Here is a 25,515-nt window from a genome sequence, read left to right on the forward strand (position 1 = left end):
AATATTTTTAAGAGGACACAGGGAGTAAAAGTGTTTTATAACCTTCTGACATGTAGCTAATTCAAACACAGCCTGCCTGGTACGTGTTCAGCCACAGCCAGTAACAAAATCTCCAGCCTGTGGACCAGTCCCCAGTCCCCTCTCCTAGGATCCAGACACAAGCGTGCTTTCCAGAATGGGTTGGAGTGTGCTAGCCCACACATCTCACTTAAGCAGAGAAATCAGGGGCTGACCCTTGAATCCAAGGCCTTTGGCAACGGATACACTTTTATAAATAGAAAGAAACAAAATATGGCACTATGTTTTTAACTATATTTCAAAAGCAGATTTAAGAATGTCAGGATCATTACTGTTACACCTGGAAGATAGCACAGAAGATGCCATAGGATCACCCAGGCAGCACCTCATGGGGAAAGGAGCCTAGACTTGGCTTTCATACAGCCCTAGGATTGAATTCCTATTTTGCCTTCCCCGGTTTGCAAAATTTTTTTCAAAGTGCTTAATATTAAGCACAGTAGGCCCTTCTTATCCATGGGTTCCAATATCTGGATTCAACCAACCTCAGATCAAAAATATCTGGGAAAAAATTGTATCTATACTGAATATGTACAGACTTTATTTCTTGTTGTGATTCCCTAAACAACACATTATATTAGTAACAGTGATTTATATAGCATTTATAGTATATTGGGTATTACAAGTAATCTAGAGATGATTTAAAGTATGGGAAGATATGCATAGGTTAAATACAAATATGACAACATTTTATATCAGGGACTTGAGCATCCTTGGATTTTAGTATCCATGGGGAGTACTGGGACCAATTTCCCATGGATGCTGAGGGATAACTGTACTTTATTCTGTGCCAAGGGCATGATATGCATAATCACATTTACTCTTTATGAGAACCCTAGGAGGTAGAAATTATTGAGTCTCTGAGATAGTAACCTTCCCATAGCCAGTTAACATGTAGGAGGGAAGCCAAAATTTAAAGCCAGGTCTGAAGCTCCTTACTGCCTTTCCTATTCATCCTCTCTGAGACTTCATTTCCTCATTTATAGAATAGCTATAATAATACCTCCCTTAGAAAACTGTAGGGAGATTTCCATTTTGTTTTATTGTAAACATGCCTGGAACATAGTGATTGCTTAATAACTCTTGGCTAGTAATATAAATTTATACATGAAATACTGAAGTCGCAAAAGGGCCTGCTGGCCACAAACTGGTTTCCTTGATTTCCAGTCTGCTATTTATTTATTTATTTTTGAGACAAGGTCTCCCTCTGTCGCCCAGGCTGGAGTGCAGTGGTGCGATCTTGGCTCACTGCACCCTCCACCTCCCAGGTTCAAGTGATTCTCCTGCCTCAGCCTCCTGAGTAGGTGAGATTACAGGCGCCTGCCACCACACCCGGCTAATTTTTGTTTTTTTAGTAGAGACAGGGTTTCACCACGTTGGCCAGCCGGCTGATCTCAAACTCCTGACCTCAAGTGATCTGCCTGCCTCGGCTTCCCAAAGTGCTGAGATTACAGGCGTGAGCCACCATGCCCAGCCTCCAGTCTGCTTTTTAAAAACATTTTTTTAAGAAGTCTAATTTAACATTACCACAAGCACAAAATGTAGAATAATATGAAATCACCCCACATTCAGTCACACATATATAGTTTCCCCTCCCCAGCTTTAGTGAGGTATAAGTGACAAAAATTGTGTATATTTACAGTATACAATGTGATATTTTGATATATGTATACATTACACATAGTTTTTTGTATATTTTCTCCTGCTGTTTTCCCACGTGTTTTTTTTTTTAAAGATTGTTATAGTTTTATATTCTTTTTTCTTTCTTTTTTTTTTTTTTACAGGGTCTTGCTCTGTCACCCAGGCTGGAGTGCAGTGGTGCAATCTTGGCTCACTGCAACCTCCCCCCACTGGGTTCAAGTAATTCTCCTGCCTCAGCCTCCCTGTGCTGGGATTACAGGTGCACGCCATGACACCAAGCTAATTTTTGTATTTTTAGTAGAGACAGGATTTCAGCATGTTGGCCAAGCTAGTCTCAAACTCCTGGCCTCAAGTGATCCGCCTGCCTCGGCTTCCTAAAGTGCTGGGATAACAGGCATGAGCCACCGCACCTGGCCTATAATTTTATATTATATTTTTTCACTTAGCATTATCATAAATATGAATATCATAAATAATATGAATACTATGCTACATCCTATTTATGCTTAGCATCTTTAATCACAAAATCAGTGAACCATTCTGGAATTTTTTTTCTCCTTTGGATGAGTTTGGGCCCTGTGTGAGAGAAATCTCAGCTCCACCACTTATCGCCACATGACTTTAGGAAAGTTCTTAACTCTCTAAGCCTCTGTTTACTTATTTGTAAAATAGGGATAATGATTCCTACATCAGAGGATTATTGTGAAGATTAAGTGAGGTAACACTTGTAAAGCCCCTATGCTTTTACTATTCACAATAAGCTTTTATTAACTATAGCTATTCTTAACTAGAGGCTTCTCCTTCCCCCATCCAAACAGCATTACTTCACATTTTCTGTTAATCAATGGCTTTAGAGAAATATGCTTAGAAGTTACATTGGTTTAAGAGAGGGAGAGGTGAAAGGGGAGAGAAAAAGAGAGAGAAGAAAGCCTGGGAGCTGGAAGGCTCTGCTAGGCTCTCTGACTGCACACCACGCCTGCCTTAGCCCTTTTCTTGCAACTCTTGCAACCACAGGAGCAGCAGGGGTTCCCAGGCTGAAATTCCATTCTCCCGTAGCTCACAGGGCGGATCTAGTCACTGCTGGGATGTGTGGGCTGTGCCCACCTGCTCCCTCAGGCAGCCTCATTCCACACTGGCTCCCTTGGGATGACCGAAGCCTCTGTGGCCTGGGATAGAGGCAGCTGGGGAGGTCAGGGCAGCTTTCTGTGTTCTGTGGGAGCTTCTCGGTTGTCTGAAATCCTTAGCCTTCAAAGTAGAGCTGATCCCTACACAGAAATGTGAAACTACTGTGAGTCAAATAAATCATTAATAGGCAAGCTGGGAAAGAATGGGCAGTAAAGAAGACAAAGGGTCAATCCTAACCCTCCTCAGAAGGACGGACTTCACATGTGCCCTCTACTTCCTTACTCCATTGCCTGCAACACACAAGATGCTTTTTGCTGCCCCAGGAAGGCTCCAGAAACATTCCACACAGTTGAGCACTCCCTGGTTCTGGAAACACTCTATTCTCTTGGCTGCCATGATGTCATCCTCTCCCGCGCTTTCTTCTGCTTTTCTGGATGTTCCATCTCTCCCTCCTTTGTCTTTATCCTTTACTTGACATCTAAATGTCAGAGCTCCTTAGGGGATGGCTCAAAGTTTTGTCCTCTTTATGAACTTTCCATCTCCCTAGATGACCTCATCCATTTCCATGATTTGAAATATCTAATCCTAAATTTTTATCTTCAGCTCAGACTTTTCTGAGCTCTAGAGCTATTTGTCCAATACCATAGATACACACATCTCCACTTAAATGTCTCTAAGATCTTTTGTAACTTAACATTTCCAAAACTCTTGATCTTAACACCCCAATACACATTCCCCCAAATTGTCCCTTCATTCAGTGCTACTCTCTTAGTAAATCTCAGCGATTCCCATCTGCTCAGTAGTTCAAGCATACCTGAGACCTAGAAGTCATCTTTGACTCATCCTCTTCCCTCACCACCCCATCCAGCTGATCACAAATCTCTCTCAATTCCTCCTCCACAATATTTTTTGTGTCTTCCCACTGTCACCGTCCTGGCCCAAGCCTTCTCTTCTGATAGCCAGCTAGCTAATCACCCTGAGCCCTCCATATGGAAACCAGAGATCATTTAAAAACATAGTAAATGGGGTCATGTCACTATCCTACACAAAAACACTTCAATGGCTTCCCATTGCACTTAATAATAGCCAATGTGTCAGGCACTTTGCAGAGATTATCATGCATAACACAGGTGCATTATCTTAGTCTTCACAACCCTGTGATTATCATCCTATTTCACAGATAAGGAAACTGAGGACTGGAGAAATTAATTTGCCCAAACTGACAACTAGAACAGTGTAGAGTTAAGATTTGAACTCAGTCAGTCTGACTCCAAAACCCAAGCCTCTCAATCACCATTATCCTGCCTTTCACTTAAGATGAAATCCAAATTCCCTAACATAACCTAAAAGACTCTGGCCTCCAACCCCTCTTTAGCACCATCTCCTTCTGCATCTCCATCTTTCAGTGTGTTCTAGCCATGCGGGTCTTCTTTCAGTGACTCTAATACCCTAAGGGGCCATGAAAATTATGTTTACTACAATTTCATTATAGCACAGGGAAATGGCTAGGATATGACATTGAATGCACTGAATGAAAACACATAATTGCTTGTATTACATATGCCTGAATATGAGCAACTTTGGCTATTATACAGTCCCAAGTTGTCCTGATGAAAATTTTTAAAAATAATTGGGTTTTTATGGGCAAGTGATAGAAAACTTGAATAAACTTTTAGCAATGGGGATGATATTTTTTTCTAATGAATCCCAGAAGAGAATGCTATTTTTAGTAGCCAAAACCCAGAAGAAAATGCTATTTTTTAGTATGTTTAACTGAAAAAGCTTATATTTCCACTTCAATTTAGGCAGTTCTTCTTCATCTTCTCCTTCTCCTTCTTCTTTTTTTTTTTTTTTAAGTGAGGCCTTGCTCTGTCACTCAGGCTGGAGTGCAGTGGCACAATAGCAGCCCAACTGCTGGGTTCAAGTGATCCTCTAGCCTCAGCCTTCCAAACACTGCATTACAGATGCGAACCACTGTGCCTGGCCTTAGGCAATTATTTTTGACAGAAGGCATGAAAACTAATGTTGCATTATAAAGTCCTCATCAAATATCTCATACTTAAGCAAAGACCCCAAATCATAGTTTATAGATTTACTGCAGCTTTCATTCAAAATACGTTTTTTTATCATCTGTCAAACAGGAAAACCCTGATATCTTCCTATCAGCCTAAAGAAATAAGAAACACAATAGGACAGGGATTATAGTTTTAAATATTAGGGAGTTTAGAGTCCCAGATATTCTATATGCAGACCACTATGCTCATGTTTATGTCTTTTTTTCTTAAGTGTTAGAAATGTTTATTTGTCAAAAAATTATTTAAAAATGGGAGGAGTGGAGTAAAACAAGGCTAAATTTCAGCTAATGCTGTACCACGATCACACGTCAGCTATAAAAAAACAAACAACAACAAAACCCCAATGGTCCTAGCAATTTCAGAAGATTAACTTCAATGTTAGAGTCCAGAACTAACAGAGAAGAGTAAAAGGCTGCTTGCCACTACATGGTCATTTTAAAGAGAAAGGAGATGCTGCAGGTAGGCAGGGAGAAGTATTCAACTCCTGGGGAAAGCAAGATAAGAGGGGTTCCACTTCACAGGAAAAAGGGGATGACAGCATAATCCTTACCTAGGGCTGTTCAGAGGCTGAGAATATAAGGAACAGAGTAAAAAAGGCTACAGAGACTAGTATCAGGAGGAAAGAAAAGTCAACTTAGAAGAATTAAATTAAGAAAGAAAACATAGTTGGTCACAAACTCCTTTTGTTTACTGAAACGTGAAGCAATGGAAACATCCTGGCAAAGGGGACTGCATGGAGCAAATTCTCATATATGCCCGCAGCCCAAGGGTTCAGTCCGCAATTATTCTACCTCCAGTTTTTAAAAGGCTGAGTACCAGGCTCGGTCCACATACTGCTCCTGTTCATACCGGGCCATGTCATATAGAGAATTCCGTGTAGCTGCTGAAGCCTGAGATAACTCACTCTCTGGCCCATGACCGTAGCCCTCTCCAACTGTGGGGAGCATGGCTGCAGCATGACCCGGTAGGCTCCTGTCCGTTCCACAATAGGCTGGAGCAGCAGCCATAGCAGCTGAAGTGGCAGCAGCGCGAGAACTTGGCAATAGGTGTCTGTCGTAGGGATTAGCAGAAGTAGAGTTGAGGTGGCTGGTCACAGTTGTACTTTGGACTTGAGGCAGATGGGACATGGTCTGCTCTGCCTAGTTATATGCAGAAGCTGCTGCTGCTGCTGCTACTGCCTCATAAGAGCAGACAGACCCAGTATCGCTTATAGTAGTCGAGTGCTGCATATGCATCGCTGTAATACCTGGATTCCCCATAGCCCATGGTGTAAGGCGTGTGAACTGCTCCATACTGTTCATTATACTGCTCAGTAAAGTCTGCCACACGACCCGTACGATCTACCGGGCACTCTTTGGACCAGTGACCTTCTTTCTTACACTGATAGCAGCCACACTGGTCTCCCATTCCAGGGGCAGTCCGAAGCCGGGCTTGTGGACAACTGCACATGCATTATCTTTCCTTGAAACTCTGTGTTGTCAAGGCCCCTGATGGTCTCACTGCATCCTCTGCCCACTCCACGTGTATGAAGTGTATGAAGACATAATCTTTCACGATGTCACATTCAATGACTGGACCATACTTCTCAAACTGGGCTCGAAGCTCTTGGTTGGTACAAGTGGGACTGATGTTACCCACGTGTAACTTGGTTGACGCTTTGCTCTTATTCTTGCTGGCTTCCACGTTGATGTTTACCCCATGAAGCTTGTAATGATGCAGGTTGTCTATGGTATCCTCAGCCGCCGTCTTCTGTTCTACGTGTACAAAGCCGTAGTTCTTAATGATGTCACATTTCAGCACCTTCCCTACTGCTTGAAAAGAGAGCGGATCTCCTGCTCTGTGGCCTCCTGGGGCAGGTTTCCGATGAACAGCTTCACCACCCGGACAAGCACCTCCGGGTGGCCGCGGCGGAGGTAGTTCCTGCGTCAGAGAGAACCCTACAAAATCGTTTGTCTTGATAAAAACTTCAGCCGAATAGCTTGCAGTGAGCCAAGATTGCTCCACTGCACTCCAGCCTGGGCGACAGAGCGAGACTCCGTCTCAAAAAAAAAAAAAAAAAAATTTAAAAGAGTTTAATTGAGCAACGAATGATTCACAAATCCGGAGCCAGAGTAGGCTCAGAGAATCCAGCGCAGCCACATGGTGGAAGGAGATTTATGGACAGAAAAAGGAAAGCGATGTGCAGAAAATGGAAATGAGGTACAGAAACAGCCAGATTGGTTACAGCTCAGCGTTTGCCTTATTTGAACACCGTTCGAAGAGTTGGCTACATATGATTGGTCAAAACTCAGAGATTGGCATACGTGTGGGTTACAGTCTGTTTACACCTCCACTTGTTATAGTTCATGATGCACGGAGAAACCTAGGCCAAAATTAAAATATGTAAGGAGGCAGCTTTAGGCTAAAATTGATTTAATAGTCTTAATAAGATCCCTGTCCAAAGGCTCACATTTCTATAGAAGCTACAGTTTTTCAGTTCCAAGGATAGGTAAAAACAGGGCAGCACCATGATCTATAAAATCTAGAGTTATGGCTCAGAGTTAGGGCCGTTTCTTGGTGACATTGTGATGGTTGAGCTGGTCTACAACAAATCTATGAGGGCAGAACTTGGAAGTGTTGGCTGCCTTCACAGCATGGAAGGCCTCAGCCCTGCGCACCACAGCGTGGTTGTGCTCCTGCCCCGTGGTCAGATAGGACACACTTGTTCAGTAGTAGTTCTTGTGGTCTGCGGCGCGACCGCCATTGCTTCCAGATCCACTGCCTTCCAGGAATGCCACCGCAACAGAGGAGGGCAGTCAGGAACTTGGAGCCTGGGGCTGCACTCATCAGACAGCCAAGTCGTTTTGGCCACTGATGCAAAGATGAAATGTTTAACTATCTTCTTACAATATTTAACTTGGTAATGTAGTTTAAAACCCATATACAAAATTATAAGTATTAAAAAATGTTATTTTTAAAAATTGCCTTTTCCCACTCACACATTTCATGAAAACATTTTATTCAAACTTTCTAAAGGCATGTTTCATGTCAGTGTCTTCCATCATCTCTAAAGAGATGTTCTCTACCAATTTTCCTGACCACCTCATCTTCACTTCTATCCAAACTATTTGCCACATAGTACTTTTTTCTTGAAAACAAAAAATTTATTACAGGCTGGGTGTGGTGGCTCACGCCTGTAATCCCAGCATTTTGGGAGACTAAGGAGGGAGGATCCGTTGAGATCAGGAGTTCAAGACCAGCCTGAGCAACACAGGGATAACCCCATCTCTACCAAAAAAAAAAAATTAGCCAGGCATGGTGGTATGCATCTGTAGTCCCAGCTACTCCAGAGGCTGAGGTGAGATAATTGCTTGAGCCCAGGATTTGGAGGCTACAGTGAGCCATGATTGTGCCACTGCACTCCAGCCTGGGTGACAGAGCAAGATCCTGTCTCAAAAGCAACCAAAAAACAAAATTTATTACAGAAAATTTCAAACACAAATTGAAGTATATAGAAATCTCAAAAAAGGTCAGGCGCAGTGGCTTATGGCTGTAATCCCAGCACTTTGGGAGGCTAAGGCGGGCAGGTCACAAGTTCAGGAGATCGAGACCATTCTAGCTAACACGGTGAAACCCTGTCTTTACTAAAAATACAAAAAAAATTAGCCAGGCATGGTGGCACCACCTGTAGTCCCAGCTACTCAGGAGGCTGAGGCAGGAGAATCCCTTGAACCTGGGAGGCGGAAGTTACAGTGAGCCGAGATTGTGCCACTGCACTCCAGCCTGGGTGACAGGGTGAGACTCCATCTCAAAACAAACAAACAAACAAAAAAATAACCTCAACAACTATCAACTCATGGCCAATGTTTTGTTCGTAATCCTCCGTGCCATCCTTCCTGAATTGTTTTTAAGCAAATCCCAGACATCTTATCATTTCAACCCAAAAATATTTCAATATGTATCCCTAAGAGAAAGCTCTTTTTGAGAAATATAACTGCAATAGCATTATAGTACCTAAAAATTAATAATGTCTTCACATCATTAAACATGTAGCAAGTGTTCAGATTTCCCCATTTGTGTCATAAACTTGTTTAAATCAGGACCCAGACTAGGTCCATCCATACCTTGCGTTTAGTTGATATGTTTTTTATCTTTTAATCTGTGGGTGTCCTCCTTCCTCTGGCTCTTTTTTCCTTGCATGTAATTCATGTGTTGATTGGCCTTTTAGAGTTTCCCACATCTGGAATTTTGCTGACTGCATTCCTGTGCTGTCTCGTAACATGTTCCTCTACTCCCCTTTATCTCCTGGGAAATAGTAGGTGGCTCTAGAGACTTTATCACATTCACATTCTATTTATTGGCAAGAATATTTCTTAGCACTTTCATCAAGAGGCTAATTGGTTGGTTGTTTTTCTTTTGGTGTTATTATAGCCATTAATCATCACTACCTAGATTCACTATTTCAGAAAAGGTGCAAAATGGTGATACTCTGATTCTATCATTTCTTCTTCATTTATTAGCTAGAATACTTCTCTAAGGAAAAATGTTCTCTTATCAACTTTTGATTATCCTAAGGTGCAGTCTTCAGGAAAGGCAAGATAAATGTGTGATTCCTTCTCTTTATTAGTTTTCAGAATAATGAGTTGGTTTCCTAACATCCATCAAGAGTGACCTAATGTCTAGGTATTACTTAGTTTTCTTTTTGGGTGGGCGTGATGGCTCATGCCTGTAATCTCAACACTTCGGGAGGCCAAAGTGGGAGGATCAATTGAGCCCAGGAGTTTGAGGCTCCAGTGAGCTATCATTACACCATTGCACTCCATCCTGGGCAACAGACTAAGACCTTGTCTCAAAACAAAAATGGCCGGGCGTGGTGGTTCACGCCTGTAGTCCCAGCACTTTGGGAGGCTGAGGCGGGCGGATCACCTGAGGTCAGTTCAAGACCAGACTGGCCAACATGGTGAAACCCTGTCTCTACTAAAAACACAAAAATTAGCCAGGGGTGGTGGCAGGCACCTGTAATCCCAGCTACTCAGGAGGTTGAGGCAGGAGAACCCCTTGAACCCGAGAGGTGGAAGTTGCAGTGAGCCGAGATAATGCCATTGCACTCCAGCCTGGGGGACAAGAGAGAGACTTTGTCTCAAAAAAAAAAAAAAAAAAAAAACAAGGCTGGGAGAGGTGGCTCATGTCTGTTATCCCAGCACTTTGGGAGGCCGAAGTGGGCAGATCACTTGAGGTCAGGAGTTCAAGACCAGCCTGGCCAACATGGTGAAACCCTGTCTCTACTAAAAATACAAAAATTAGCCAGGCATGGTGGTGCGTGCCTGTAATCCCAGCTATTCAGGTCAGGTGGCTGAGGCAGCAGAATTGCTTGAACCCAGGAAATGGATGCTTCAGTGAGCTGAGATCACACCACTGCACTCTAGCCTGGGCAACAGAGTGAGACTCTGTCTCAAACAATAACAAAAAGAAAAACTTAGTTTTGTTTTATCTTATTTGTGATATACTACTTTTTATTTTATATAGGCTCCTGGCCCTGGAATTTTTATTATAAGCTACAACCAACCAGTTATAAACTATTAGGATATTTGACCTTTTCTTCAGTGGATAATCATATTTTATCAACAGATGTTGAATTTTTGAGATAGAATTCACATACCACGCAACTCACAAATGTAAAGTGTACAATCCAATGTTTTTTAGTATATTCACAGATATATGTAACCATCACCACAGCCAGCTTTAAAACATTTTCATCACTTCAAAAAGAAATCTCCATAACCTTTAACTACCACCTCCTTATCTACCCATCCCCTCCCCCAGGCCCAAGTAACCTATGATCTAATTTCTGATCTATAGAGTTCCCTGTTCTGGACTTTTATACGAATTGAATCATATATTATGTGGTCCTTTGTGACTGGCTTCTTTCACTTGGCATGATATATTCAAGGGTTATCCATGTTGTAGCGTATATCAGTACTTCATTTCTTTCTATAGCCAAATAATATTCCACTGTATAAATATACAACGTCTTGTTTATCCATTCATCGGTTGATAAACATTTGGGTTGTTTCCAGCTTTTGGCTATTATGAATAAAGTTGCTATAAACGTTCATGTACCTATTTCTATGTGGACATACGTTTTCATTTTGCTTGGGCATATACCTGGAGTAGAATATGGTAATACTATGTTTAATCATTTGAGGAACTGCCAGACTTTTTTTCAAAGCAGCTGCACCATTTTACATTCCCACTAGAAGTGTATGAGAATTCTGATTTCTCCACATCCTCACCAACATTCGTGGTTATCTGACTTTTTGTTTCCAGCCAACCTAGTGGGTATGAAGTAGTATCTTATTGTAGTTTTGATTTGTCCTTCTGTGACTTATAATGTTAAGCATCTCTTCATGTGTTTATTGGTCTCTTGTATAGCTTTCTTGGAGAAATGTCTATTCAGATCCTTTGCCCATTTTTAAGTGGATCATTTGTCTTTTTTATTGACTTGTAGGATATATAATTTTTCTCATTTGCCACATAAGTATGTATTAATATAACCACTTATACTTTTTAAAGTAATTTTTTAAAACTTGCTTTATAAATGTAACCAGCACTTAAAGTTGTGTAGTAATAACCTAAGGATTAATTATTGACTCCATATTAAGTTTTTTAGTAACTTTTAAATATTCCAGCAGACGACCTCAATAAACGTGAAGAACTAACATTGGCTGAAGTTTTTTTCAAACTAACATGTCTTCCCTAAACAATAAGTTGTTATTCAAAACAAAATATTGAGAAGAAACCCTCTATAGTATGATCAGCTTTGTAAGGACTTGAACATATGGTGACTCTTTTCTGAGGAATATTTTTACGAAAATCCTGTCTTTTATTGGATATATGTGGTACATTACATAATTTACAACTGCGTTTTAAAATAAAGCCCATGTAGCGTGCGTTACTGGATGACATTAGTCCCTGTGCATTACTGCTGGGTTGTAGGAGATTGCAGTGTTAAATGACATCACACAGGAAGTGTTTAACACAGTCTACGACCTGCCTGTGAGAATATCCTTCTTCAACTTAGACTCCAGAGGAAATGAGTCTTTCCACTGAAAGGTGTTAAACACGTCCCTCCCACGGTTACAGTGCTCAAGAGAAAACTGACTGGGCAGAGAGATTACAACCCCAAGGAGAGCATAGGTGAATAGCCCACTCCAGCGAGCTTAGTGGTCAGCCATTGCACTTAGCAAGGGAAACAGAGCTGACACATCACATGGCTTCTGGTGAGGTCCATACATAGCAAGGCAGCAGGCCACAAGCAGTTTTGTAGACTGCTGGAAGAAACACATGCTGGAAAAAGGTTACCACTAGTTCTTTATGAGGAAGAACTAGGGTCTGGAGTCAGATGTCACTGTTCATTTTTTGTAGTTTGTTGCATGTAATCTTGTAAGCAAACTCTAGCTCTTTTCACAATGAGCAGATTGGTCATTCTCAACAAATTATTGTCTTCCTCAAGTTCTAAATTTAAAAAGCTCTTTATGTATAGATAAATTAGGTAGACCACAACTAATTGTTAAGTCAAGATTCTGTTTTTGCCATGATCAATAATATATCAGCAGCCTCCCTTACAAAATTACAAATGCAGCCACAAGGATGTGTTACTCATATAAATATTGTTTTTATTTATTTATTTATTTATTTATTTTGGAGAGAGGGTCTTGCTCTGTTACCCAGGCTGTAGTGCAGTGGCATGATATTGGCTCACTGCAACCTCTGCCCCCAGATTCAAGTGATTCTTGTGCCTCAGCCTCCCAAGTAGCTGGTATCACAGGCACACGCCACCATGCCTGGCTAATTTCTGTATTTTTAGTAGAGACGGGGTTTCACCATGTTGGCCAGGCTGGTCTCGAACTCCTGGCCTCAAGTGATCTACCTGCCTTGGCCTCCCAAAGTGCTGGGATTACAGGCATGAGCCACCATGTACACCACAGAAAATATTCTTAATGGAAATACACCAAAACAGTGGTTTTAGTATATTTTGAATGGGGGCCTTATAATAATTTATCCTACTTTTTTTCTATTTTTCTAACTGTACACAATGGGAATTTTTAAAAAAATGAAAACTAATAAAATAAAAAATAAACAAAGCTTATTCCTAAATGATTCAAATTTGTTACAGTTTCCATAGTAGTGCTTTCTACCCTTGAAATATTGACCAAAATAGATTACTTCCAGTGCAAATAATTAGGTTATAGAAAAACATTAAGAATTTGTCTATACAACATTATATGTGTTGAGGTTTTACAGAACTAAGCCCCTTTTCCTCACCTGAGTTTAAGACCAACTGAGAGATAGACACAAGAGTCAGACAGTTGAAGATCAAAACTTTATCTTGGGCCGGGCACCGTGGCTCATACCTGTAATTCCAGAACTTTGGGAGGCAGAGGCAGGCGGATCACATGAGGTCAGGAGTTCAAGACGAGCCTGATCAACATGGCAAAACCTTGTCTCTACTAAAAATACAAAAATTAGCCCGATGTGGTGGCACACACCTGTAATCCCAGCTACTCAGAGGCTGAGGCAGGAGAATTGCTTGATCCCTGGAGGAGGAGGTGGCAGTGAGCCGAGATCGTGCCACTGCACTCCAGCCTGAGTGACAGAGTGAGACTGCATCTCAACAACAACAACAACAACAACAACAAATGAAAGAAAAAAACTTTATCTTGATCGCTGGTAAAGCTGGATTGGAGAACATGGTTTTAAATCAGTGGCTTACATTTTGCCCCAAATTAAACATGTCTGCTTGGTCACAGGAAGAGTTGGAAAGCCACAGGCTCTCTTCACAGTGATGGAACATTCCCCATTAACAACACTATGCAGAGAACAGACTTAAAAACATACTCTCTGCAGGCAGCCAAGCTAACAGGGAAGTGGAGTCCAAGAGGCTGAGTCACGCATGCCCAGTCCTTATGCCCAAACATCAGAGGTAGCGGGAGTAAAGAGAGACCAGGGATGTTACTTTAAGAAAAGAAGTCTTCCATACAGAACTATAAGACCAAGGGAAATGAATAATCCTAACCCACCTGAAACAATAATAAATGGTAAAAACTTCAGCCGGGTAACTAGGGCCATATGATCCTAAGAAATAGTTTTGACTGGTTGTGGGGTTTTTTTTTGGTTTTTTTTTGTGACAAAGTCTCACTTGTTGTGGTTTGTTTGTTTGTTTGGGACAGAGTCTCACTCTGTCCCCTAGGCTGGAGTGCAGTGGCATGATCTCGCCTCATGCAGCCTCCACCTCCTGGGTTCAAGCAATTCTTGTGCCTCAGCCTCCCGAATAGCTGGGATTACAGGCGTGAGCCACCACACACAGCCCGTTTTGGCTATTTTTGAAACTAAATTGATTTTAAAAATTAGGGGTTCACATAAATGGCAAAAAAAAAAAAATCATTAAGCAGCGGAACCTGTTGTATTTTGAAAAACAAATAAGAGCTCTCTTTTTTTTAAAATGTGCAATAATATTTTCACTTGATTTATGCTTCTTTCAAATTCCACAAATTAAAAATGACTTGCAAATTAAAACAAAAATTAGAAAAACATTGTCATGTCTAACAGAATTCTCTCTCCCTTCTCTAAACACTACTTAGCCAGAAACAGAGAAATAAAAACTTCTCTAAAAGAGGGTAGAGGAGCTGTTGTTTGTTTTTTAAAAGTTAACTCAGTGTGCAAATCTGGTAAGGAAAGCCCATCCTCTTAGCTGGAGTTGCATAATCTTCAAAGAAGAGTCCCTGGAGAGTCATAACCAGAAATGTTGGTTCAACACACACACTTGCTATGCAAGACTCCTGGCCTTCATCCAGACTCCTTGGGACGAGATGTCCACATGCGCCTGAATGCCGCCAAGGACATGCCAGGTAAGAAGATTTTCACATAGGTATTTCAGTATACAAACTTGTTGCAGCACATTTGCCCACTCAGGTATTAAACTAAATCCCTTTCCACACTGCAGTGTGACTGAACCTGAGGAAAATAATCTTCTACACCAGGCACAAATGAATATTTCTGCTTAGGAGCAACCAGAAGTCCAGGAGTGAGAACAGAGTTCTCCAAGGCAATTGCCTCTGGCAGCCACAGGCTGAGATACCTGGGATCTCTCTTTACTGAGAGACCTTGAGACCCTTAAGCCTCTTTTGGCCTCTATTTTCTCATCTCAAAAACACAGAGGCTGGATTTATCAGGTGGGAACTGCCTTAAGATTCTATGATACTTTAGTTTGTTTCTATCCAAACATTCTTATGGTAATCCAATAAATTAAGGTGAAATTTATTGCAGTGATTGATTATTCAGTTAAAGCCAATTCAAAAAAAAAACACCCGACTTTATCACTATGCAATACGTCTATGTAACAAATCTGCACTTGTACTGCCTAAATCTATAAAGATAAAAAATATATTAAAAAAAAAACAGCCAGGCGTGGTGGCTTACACCTGTAACCACAACACTGTGGGAGGTGAGGCAGGCAGATCCCTTGAGGAGTTTGAAACCAGCCTAGGCAACATGGCAATACCTCGTCTCTACAAAAAATACAAAAATTAGAGGCTAAGGTGGGAGGATCGCTCACTTGAGCCTAGGAGGTTGAGGCTGCTGTGAGTTGTGATTGTGCCATTGCCTTCCAGCTTGGGCAACAGAGCAAGACCCTGTCTTAAAAAAACAAAAAATAAAAAAACCTGTAAGCTACACTTGTGTGCAAGCACATGCCTACACACACACACTTCGCTCTTAAAATAAGGGGCTTGATATTATTTCAGTTGTTTGTTCACACAGGCCCAAATTGCTCAACACTGGGTTTCATGTTGCCGCTATTGACATGTTAATTGTACCGGATTGTTTTCCGTCCCCTCAACTGTCTTCGTCTCTCTTTAAGCAGAAAGGATTTCTAAACATGGGTCCTCAAAACAGGATGGTGGAGCCAGCCCCACATGCTTGGGGGCATGTAAGAGCTAAACGTGCTGATACGCTGAATATGTGCCTGAAAGATGGATATGACACAAGGACAAAAAACAGTGGTTGATTGAAGGAAAAATTCCTGAAAAATTGAAGACAAATACATCTTTCACTAAACAGAATCAAATTTTATGTGTTGTAGGACAAGTATCCAGGACTACATTTTAAAAATGTAAATGTAAAAAGAACACTGGATTTAGGTCCAAATTCATTTCTGCTACTTACTGTGCAGCTTTGGGCAAGATCCTTAAGCACTGTCTCTGAGCTTTGGTTTCTTCTCTAAAACTGTAGATTAGACACCCATCTCAAAGGAAAGGGTGGTAGTGATGATTAATACTAAGTGATAACTTGATTGGATTGAACGATACAAAGTATTGATCCTGGGCGTGTCTGTGAGAGTGTTGCCAAAGGAGATAAACATTTGAGTCAGTGGGCTGGGAAAGGCAGACCCACCCTTAATCTGGGTGGACACAATCTAATCAGCTGCCAGCACGGCTAGAATATAAAAGAGAGACTGGCTTAACCTCCCGGACTCTATCTTTCTCCCATGCTGGATGCTTCCTGCCCTCGAACATTGGACTCCAAGTTCTTCAGTTTTGGGACTTGGACTGGCTCTCCTTGCTCCTCAGCCTGCAGACGGCCTATTGTGGGACCTTGTGATCACGTGAGTTAATACTTAATAAACTTTCCTATATATATATAGTTCTGTCCTCTAAAGAACCCTAATATAATTGTTTTGAAGATTGAATAGGAAACTGTAAAAGTGCCTGGTATAGTACTTAATATACTCAAAAGTTTTTATTTGGATATTAAAATAATTGTTTTATCATTTAAGAAATCTTTTTGAAATGCAAATAATAATGCTGATTGATTGATGTGTGTGTGTGTGTGTGTGTGTGTGCATGTGATTTTTAAAATGGAGTCTTACAAAAATTTTCCCCAGATAAGACGTGTTCATCACTCTGTCACACAGGGCACCCACCACTCAGAGAAAATATCCATCCTCCGCCCCTCCACACACATCAAGTTCTTATCCAAAAGAAGTTTCTCCCTTCCTTTTTATGCCAACATGGTTAGCTCATATTTTCTTTACTAGTGACCAATATCATTTTACCTATCTATTTTAGGATAGCTTTTCCAGAAACTATGAAAGGCAGAAGAAAATTCCTCCTGTTTCAAAGACCTACAAAGCAGTAGCAGATTCACCAACTTTTGCTAGAGATGCTACAAGAAGCCTTTATTCACTGTCTCAAATGCATTTTTTTTCCTGCTGTGGCATAACCCTGCAAAAGCTAAGGAGAGCAAGTGTCCTCAAAAGAAAGGGAGTGTTAAAACCCCCTGTTTAAAAAAATACAAAAATTGGCTAGTCGCGGTGGCTCACGCCTGTAATCCCAGAAATTTGGGAAACCGAGGAGAGTGTATCACTTGAGGTCAGGAGTTCGAGACCAGCCTGGCCAACATGGTGAAACCCCGTCTCTACTAAAAATACAAAAATTAGCCAGGCATGGTGGCAGGCACCTGTAATCCCAGCTACTTGGAAGGCTGAAACAGGAGAATTGCTTGAACCCAGGACGCGGAAGTTGCAGTGAGCTGAGATCACACCACCGCACTCTAGCCTGGGTGACAGAGCAAGACTCCACTTCAAAACAAGCAAGCAAACAAACAAACAAATAAACAAAAAACCACTTCAGCTTCTAGCGTAGTGCTGGACATGCAGTGAAGGATGCCAAAAAGCTTAAGAAGGAAAACGGAACAAGCACTGTGTCTACAGTCTTCACAACTGAGACTTAGTTTCTCTTCCTGCACTATAAATATAATTGCCCTCCCTGTCTCTACTGGTTATTGAGAGGACCACATGACCATGAGTGGCAGCAATACATTACCTAAGTTATTATTATTATTGTTATTCATCATGCATTCAACAAATACTGAGATCACTGTTCTAGGCTCTGGGAATATAGCATTAAATCATCAGACTAAGATGTCTCCCCCTCGTGCAGCTTCCTAAGTAATTGTAAGATATTTTTAGTTTGGGAATAGTTCTAAGTAGGAAATAAACAGAGCAAAGTAATTAAAAAACAAAACAAAACAAAACAAAAAACAGAGTGGAGATGGGAGTGGTTCTAGGTTAGTCAGTCCTTTTTGATGGGGATTTGGGAGAGTCCTGAGCAATGGGAAAGAGCCAGTCATGAACAGATGTGGAGGAGGAGCATTCTGTTCTGAGAAGAGCATCTGCACTTCTTCATGCAGGTTCTGAGTTGGGCATGAGATTGATGTGTCAATGGACTAGAAAGACAGCCCGTGTTCTTGGAGCACAATGAGCAAGGGAGAGGGACAGAGGATGAAGTCATGGTAAGGATTATTCCAGAAATCTGCTGAAATGCACATGTTCCTGTTTAATTGCCTTGACACACAATAGGCACTTAATAAATATTGATATTCATTGATTTCCTACAGACATAACGTCTTAGATAAATATGTGATCTAACAGTCATCTAATTGACCAGGGCTCTGAGCAAATGGCAGATGTACCAGCATAACCTTTTTAAAGAGGACAGTAATGCAGGTTGCATTCCAGGGAGCAGAATCCAGAGGTGGGCTTCTCATCTGTAATGGTTTGAACGTTTGTGACCCCCCAAAATTCATATCTTTAAATCCTAGCCCCCAATTTGATGATGGTATTTGGAGGTTAGCCTTTGATCATGAGGATGGACCCCTTAGGAATGGGATTAGTACACTTTTAAAAGAAACCTCAGAGAGCTCATTTGCACTATTTGTCATTTGAGGACATGCAAGGACCAGGAAGAGGCCCTCATCAGACACTGGATCTGGCAGCTCCTTCATCTCAAATAGCCCAGCCTCTAGAACCATGAGAAAATAAATTTCTGTTGTTCATAAGCTATCCAGTCTATGGTATAGCAACCCAAACAAGCTAAGACATCATCCATCTTGGAAGAAACCTCTCCTATTTCACTGTAAATTGCAGATTCCACCAACACCCTGCCAAACACCAAGAACAGAGCTCAAGGTTAGTGTCATGTCTTCTGGGTCCCAAGACTTCGAAGCCATCTCTGGGGAGTGTGGGAGGGAAAAAACTAACAGCTCAAGACCCGTTCTCTACTCCTTTCTAGCAATGCAACTTTGAGCAAGTGAATTACCTAATAACAATAAAGGTAAGTGTTTATGTAGTGCTTTCTATAGGGCAGACATTGTTCTAAAGACCTTATATGTATTATCTCATTCAATCTTTAAGAGGGGATAATAATAGTGCCTACTTCATAGGCTGAGATGTGAATTGCAAATCAATCAATGTTTGTTCCCTCCCCTTTTTTCTGTGAAGACTAAAATGTCTGCCTTCAAAAGCACTAGAAGAGATAACGTGTATGAAGTGCTTGCTCGATAGTGGGTGCCCAACATATTGTAGCTATAATAATAATGATGTTATCAAGTCTCCCTCTGTGAAGCCCTAGTTTAGCTGGAGGGTCAAAGCCCTGCTGATGACTTGCAAAAGTCAGGTATTTGGGATATATCTTGCTGCTAACTTATCCTAGAGACTGATTAAGAGCCTGGAGCATAATAGATGCTTAACAAATATTCTTTCCTCTCTGCTGAGATCCAGAACTACCTGAAAAGGTAGCTCAGAGAATACAACTTAGTATTTATTAGCTGTAGAAAAGAAGGTCGGGTGTGGTGGCTTATCCCTGTAATCCCAGCACTTTGGGAGGCTTAGGCAGGAGGACTGCTTGAGCCTAGGAGTTTGAGACCGGCCTGAGCAACATAACAAGACCCCGACTCTACAAAAAATAAAAAATTAGTTGTGGTGGTGGCATGAACCTGTGGTCTCAGCTCAGAAGGCCGAGGCAAGAGGATCGCTTGAGCCTAGGAGGTCAAGACTGCAGTGAGTCGTGATTGCACCACTACACTGTAGCCTGGGTGACAGAGTGAGACCTTGTCTCAAAAAGACAAACAATAACAAAAACAAAACTATAAAGAAGAAAATCTAAACCTTTGTGTAAGGTGTTACTCTCCAATGTTCAAATTCATGCCACAGCAGAGAATTTGACAATCAGAACATGAGGAGGGGTCCTGGCACCTCTGTGAGCCACATCAGGACTGGCTTGAGAGTAAGAGGCAATAGCAATGTCATGGCCAAGCAGAAGAAAGGGTTAGGGGAGCTGGCTAAGGGAGATGGGCTCAAAACAGTGAGAACGACACCTTGTAATAAGGCAAGGAAGTAGAGAGTGTTCATAAGCCAAGATTTCGCAAGCAAGATCTGCCTGTGTAACAGTTTATGAACCCTATATTCTCCCATACATACTGTACCATATCCAACATGCCCCAGGGGATAAGAGTTGAGGGGCCTCCTCATATGCCTCCCTTACCACAGCCTGCCACAAGATCTCACTTTAGAAGAGGGACCCTTTGAGGCTAATGTCTCTATCTCCAAAGACCTCTGTGAAATGCCAAGGTCTGACTTGAGAGAGGTAATACATCTATCCATTAGCACCTACCCACAAATGAGTGTGTTGTCTTAGTAGATAAGCCAGCTCTCGTGTTAGGAAACTAAGAGTAGAGTTCAGAGATAGGACACAAATCAGAAAAACCGCTGTCAGTTCTAAAACAGGCCAAAAAATAACAATAAATCTGAGGTTTAAAAAAAAAAATCAGAACAATGGTTGCCTGGGGGGGATTGACTGGGAAGGTGCATGAAGGAATCAGGGGAGGGGGAAATTCTATGTTGTGATAGGGAGTAAGTTACATGGGTGATGTAACCATTTGTCAAACTTGAACCGCTAAGAGCCCAAGAGCTGAATATTTCAATGTAAAACATAAATTTTACCTTAAACAACTCTTAAGAAAAATAATAACGCAATGGAAGAGTGGAGGTATAGATAATATAGAGATGGCAGAATGAGATGGGTACATGAGTGTTCATTATACTGTTGAATTTACTTTGTATGTGTTTAGAATTTTCCATAATAAAAAAGCTAAGAAAAGTCTTAGTCAGGAGCAACGGAAGGTAGGACTGGGGACCAGGAAGGGGCTCTGTGGGATGAGGACCCACACAGTCAAAGGACTGCAGGGGAATACACAAAAATATTGGGGGGAGAAGGAAGGAGCCTTTTGTCCCCTGCACATTTCTTGTCAAATTTAATCCCACGTGTTATATATTCTTTTGCCTTATGAATCCAATCTTTTTCCATTTCATTTTCTAACTGCATAAAAGAAAGCTAATATTTTCATGTGTTTGCACAGGCCACTGTATTAATAGTTACAAGCTTCCTAAGAGGAGGGGAACTAGAAGGTTACAACGCGGTTTAAATGTGTCCCAGGCCAGCCCTGCTCATACCAAGTGAAAGAACTTCAGAGGAGAGGGACCCACAAACCCAAACTGAAATTGCTTAAGAAACTTCCACATGTAGATTGTTGTATTCCCAGAAACGATTCTCATCACAAAAAAAAAAAATTGGGGGTTGGGGTAGGTTAGTGAATAGTCTTCATATGTAGATAGATTTCTCCACCAGGGGATAGAGTTGACAGAACGAGGCCTGCAAACTCATGGAAATTAGCAGTAATGAGACATAAACAGTCAAACCTCAAAATAACATCTCCGGCCTTTAGAATCAACACAGCTCTCCTGTCAGCCTGCACCTGGCCCGTCCGGCTGGGTCTGGGAGCCAGTGGGGTTTTAGGCCCCTTTTAACAGCTGCCAAGAGCACATTACTCATGGCCGGGATGTTGGCCTTTTATGTTGCCACAAGTGGCGCAGCCGTTGTTTGGACCTGGCGGAGTCCATTGTAGGTTTTTCTCAGGGCTGAGGCTTTGTTCTTTGAGTTTTCCAGAAGCTCTAGTTTGTCCAAATGTTACCCATGTGCAGTTTGCAAGCCCCCCACGCTCCTGTGCTGGCCTACAGCCATGCTCACTGCTGGCAGCATCCTCCAGCCCCTGGAGAAGCAGGGCAAGATGCTGAAGTTAGAACAGCAGAAGGTTACAACCTCACCCTAAGACAGTGTTTGACCTGCCTTGTCAGGGTCCAGGTTCTTAACACAGTGCAAAGAGCTGGGAGGAGGCAAATTAACACAAAAACTGCTTCTTACAGGCATACCTGTGAAACTACAAAAAAGCCTAATTGTAATACCTCTGTTTGAAATACACCCTTGAAATAAGTTGGTTGGTTGGTTGAGTGATTGGGTGGGTGTATCTAGTTAAAAGAATCCCTAGATCTATTTAGTTGATAAGATGTTTTCTGGGTTTCTAAGCTGCAGATCAGCCTGGTGCAAGTGGATTTGGGGTGAAATCCTGGTGGAGGTCTTTAGTATCTGGTGGTGATATGCTCACAATATTTTAGTGTAATTATTTGTCTACTATCTATTTCCCCTTTTAGACTTTAAGTTCTTCGAGGGAAGGAGTTATGTCTATCTTACTCACTGCTCTATCTTCAGGGTCTGGCCCAGAGAAAACCTTCAAAAAAAAAAAAAAAAAAAAAAACTCTACTGCGTGAATGAATATGTTGAATCTTGAGAGCTTGTCTGGAGCTTGTCAGGGGAGCTGAGCAGGGGAGCTCAGCTACTCTGTACCCTTGACCGAAGGCCGGTCCTCCTGTCGGAGATGGTCATCCACTTCGACTGAGTGCACAGCTTCAGGAGAGATGCACATGGAGTGCTGAGGGAGGAAGGGGACAACTGCCTAGCCAGCCAGATCAGCTGAATTAATCCTGGCGGTCAATAAGGTGACAGATGTCACAGCCAGATCACCTTTGCATGCAAATACGTTGAATCTTTAATATTCAAGTTGTTACAGCCTGTAATGGCCTGGAGGCATTTCATACTACACTGGGGCCCTTGTGGCAAACTTTGTTAGCTGGGTATCCACAGCCATTTCTTTCTTTTCTTTTTCCTTTTTCTTATTTTATTTTTTTGTATTTTGAGACATTCTCACTCTATCACCCAGGTTGGAGTGCAGTGGCATGATTTCGGCTCACTGCAACCCCCACCTCCCGGGTTCAAGCGATTCTCCTGCCTCAGCCTCCCAAGCAGCTGGGACTACAGGTGCGCACCACCAAGCCTGGTTAATTTTTTGTATTTTTTAGTAGAGATGGAGTTTTGCCACATTGGCCAGGCTGGTCTCGAACTCCTAGCCTCAAGTGATCCACCCACCTCGGCCTTCCAAAATGCTGGGATTACAGGCATAAGCCACCATGCCCGGCCTATCCACAGTCATTTCTGTCTCCTTTCTCCTTCTCACTACAGAGGTTGGAAAGCACCCTTGCAGCTAGCGATAGCGAGTTCTGGCCAATAAGGCGTAAGAGGGAAACTGATGGCATATTTCTGGGAGAGATATTTTGTTTTCTGATTAAAAAAAGAAAAAAACTCAAATAAAATCACTTTCTGGCATTGCCCTTTCTTCCTTATTCTTGCTGTGAATGTGGACTGTAAAGCCAGACACTGTGACAGTCATCTTGCAACCAGTAGTGACAGGCATGAAGAGGAAAATGCAACACCTAAGGATTGTAGAGGAGAAACAAAAATATTCTGGGTTATAGGGCTTCACAGAGTCACTGAATCATCTCTGCAACCACCTACCTCCAGCCTTCTTGTTAAGTGAGATAACAGGAACATCAGTAATGTTTGAGTCACAATTAGTCTCATTTTATTTTCTATTACCTGCATTTGAATATTTCATAACTGGGACTTTTCTTACTTCCACATTAGATACATGGATAGCGATGGTGTTTTATTCAGCTTGTTATTCCTGCACACCTAGCTCAGAACCTGGTACATAGTAAGAGCTCAAATATTATTAAATGAATGAACAAACAAAACAGGAAACTAAAAGGGATTCAGAAGTTTATTTATTGCTCTTCTATTATATACAAGGCACTGCTGATCGCTGAGTGAGGGCTGTTCTTAGAATTTATTATTTGCTTGCATATTTAAACTATAGTATTTATAAGGCATTGGTTGCAAACTATTATAATTCTTGGCTCTTGTCCTTTGATTTATATAAATTATGGTTTATCAAAGTGCATGCTGTTTGCTTATTTTCTTAATGCACACATATTCATTCTTGAAGCTTTAAGAAAAGTAACTTCCTCTATTTCCTCTATTATGTTTATTAGCAAACCCTTTTTATGAAATATGGAAACTATTTTTTCTTCTTTGAAATTAGTTAAAATTGGTTCCGCTGAGGATTGTCAAACTCTGGATATTGGCTGACATCATTTCATGTGGAGCACTAGGGTATATACCATCCATGGGGTTTCAAAATGTCTGATGTTTGAAACTTTTAAATTAAAAAGAAATGTGGAGCCTTGATCAAATGGAAAGGTTTTAAATATATCTAATGCAAATTGCAATGAAGCAAAATGTATACTCGCTTACAGTCAATGACCCATGTTAGAAGAAGTTCTGAAATAACAAAAAGAACAGTAATAATGCAAATATTATGTTAATAAGTCTGGGGATTGAGTTTGTGGGAATTATAATAAAGTTTCTTTTTTCCTTTCACACTGTTCTTCATCAGAGCTCCAGTGAAACAAGAGTAATAAAATTTCCATCAACAGGTGGCAACACTTGTATTGTTTGCTTTTTAGAGTAGGCCTTGATTGCATTTCAGAACAAATGCATTGATAGTTGGCAAAGATGAATATGATATTTTTTTAAAGCAACCAAATCCAGAAATAACATCCTTATGCAAACATAAAATGAAAACTGTGACAGAAGAAATCATGAAAACAAACAAACAAACCTAAACACTAGCACTACTTGTGAACATGGCCTGAGAAACCCCACGGACATTTCCTTAAGCACAGAACGATGGAGTCTCCCTAGGCTAGAACAACCCAGAAGCCCACAGTACAAGGGTGAATGGTCACTCAACCAGAGATATAAATAAGATGGAATACTCTTTAGCTATTAAAAGTGCTGAAGTCTGGGGTACCCCCCAAGTCATGGAAATGTGTATATGGAATAAAGTGAAGTGAAAAACCAGAACATAAAACTCTGTGTATATGCAGGTTACAGTTTTGCAAAAACGTGTGTGTGTGTGTGTGTGTGTGTGTGTGTGTGTTGACAATGATGGGAGAGAATTTGGAACCATATCAATGGTTTTATGTTGAGCCAGTCAGTTCTTTTTATTTTTTCCCCCTGTGGAATTTGTTTAGATTCATATTAAAAAGAAAAGAAAAACCATAGCACTAAAACCAGCCATTGTACCCTGAAAGAGTTGTCGGGCCTTCTTGAGCTTATGGAGGTTTGCAGGTTCAGAGAGTCCCTTTGAAGAAAGCAGAGAAGCATGAAGACAAAGATTCCGTTTTTGCCCCTGAAAATTTTGTGGAGGCTGTTATCCATCCTTGGCAGGCCTCTGCCTTCTTGTTTCTTCACACTGCAGTTTAGACAGCAGGGACAAACCTTGTCTGTTTAATAAGTTTGTGAACAAAGGCTGATTGCTTCCCTTGTCAATAAATAAACATTATCTGCTTCTGTTTCTCTGCTAAATTGAGTTTTTGCTTACCCTAACTGGTTATATAAAGGCTTTATGTACACAGGAAAAAGAAATGACAAGGTTGTGTAAGCAGGCAGCCCTGGGTAGAGTTGTGAAGTCAGTACAGTTTATTTCTATG

At 41.3% G+C, this 25,515-nt stretch overlaps 1 protein-coding gene and 1 pseudogene across 1 annotated transcript in view; both read right to left on the reverse strand.

Annotated features, from left to right (window-relative positions):
- The window catches only part of STK3 (serine/threonine kinase 3), a 488,063-nt gene that overhangs the window by 444,500 nt on the left and 18,048 nt on the right, over nucleotides 1-25,515 (reverse strand).
- The window catches only part of LOC129486994 (RNA-binding protein 4B-like), a 35,463-nt pseudogene continuing 15,577 nt past the window's right edge, over nucleotides 5,630-25,515 (reverse strand).

This window comes from Symphalangus syndactylus, chromosome 7, assembly GCF_028878055.3.
Source record: "Symphalangus syndactylus isolate Jambi chromosome 7, NHGRI_mSymSyn1-v2.1_pri, whole genome shotgun sequence".
Taxonomy (NCBI): Eukaryota; Metazoa; Chordata; class Mammalia; order Primates; family Hylobatidae; genus Symphalangus; species Symphalangus syndactylus.